Raw genomic sequence first — 1,024 nt, 5'->3', positions numbered from 1 at the left:
GCCTCCACTCCATGGAAGATTCGATGGAGATGGACATGAGCCCCCTGAGGCCCCAGAACTATCTCTTTGGTTGTGAACTAAGGCTGACACAGGTTACCACTTTAAGGTGGATAATGATGAAAATGAGCACCAGTTGTCATTAAGAGTGGTCAGTTTAGGGGCTGGTGCAGAGGATGAAATGTACATTGTTGAAGCCATGAATTATGAAGGCAGTCCAATTAAAGTAACACTGGCAACTTTGAAAATGTCTGTACAGCCAATGGTTTCCCTTGGGGGCTTTGAAATTATGCACCTGTTGTCTTTAGGTTGAGGTGTGGTTCAGGGCCTGTGCATATTAGTGGACAGCATTCAGTAGCTGTGGAAGAAGATGCAGAGTTAGAAGAGGAAGAGGAAGAAGATGTAAAACTCATAAGCATATCTGGAAAGCGATCTGCCCCTGGAGGTGGCAGCAAGGTTCCACCAAAAAAAAGTAAAACTTGCTGCTGATGAAGACAACAAGGACAATGAGGACAAGGATGAGGATGAGGACGATGATGACAATGATGATTTTGATGATGAAGAAACTGAAGAGAAAGCTCCAGTGAAGAAATCAAAACGAAATACTCTAGCCAAAAATGCACAAAAAATGAATCAGAATGGAAAAGACTCAAAACCATCAACAGCAAGATCAAAAGGGCAGGAATCCTTCAAGACACAGGAAAAGAGTCCTAAAACATCCAAAGGACCTCGTTCTGTAGAAGACATTAGAGCAAAAATGCAAATAAGTACAGAAAAAGGTGGTTCTCTTCCCAAAATGGAAGCCAAATTCATCAATTAGGTGAAGAACTGCTTCTGGATGACTGACCAGGAGGCTATGCAAGATCTCTGGCAGCGGAGGAAGTCTCTTTAAGAAAACAGTTTAAAGAGTTTGTTAAAGTTTTCTGTCTTCTTTCATTTCTGTAACAGTTGCTATCTGGCTATCCTTTTTATAGTGCAAAGTAAGAACTTTTCCTACCGTGTTTGATAAATGTTGTCCAGGTCCATT

The 1,024-nt window shown here is 41.5% G+C and overlaps 1 pseudogene; it reads left to right on the top strand.

Annotated features, from left to right (window-relative positions):
* The first annotated feature begins 11 nt into the window (after nucleotides 1–11).
* LOC101563177 lies at nucleotides 12–889 on the top strand (annotated as a pseudogene).
* The last annotated feature ends 135 nt before the right edge of the window (nucleotides 890–1,024 follow it).

The sequence above is a fragment of the Octodon degus genome, unplaced genomic scaffold (assembly GCF_000260255.1).
Source record: "Octodon degus isolate 3935 unplaced genomic scaffold, OctDeg1.0 scaffold00125, whole genome shotgun sequence".
In the NCBI taxonomy this organism is placed as follows: domain Eukaryota; kingdom Metazoa; phylum Chordata; class Mammalia; order Rodentia; family Octodontidae; genus Octodon; species Octodon degus.
Note: the sequence above shows the minus strand (reverse complement) of the source record. Positions and strands in the feature narration are given on the sequence as shown.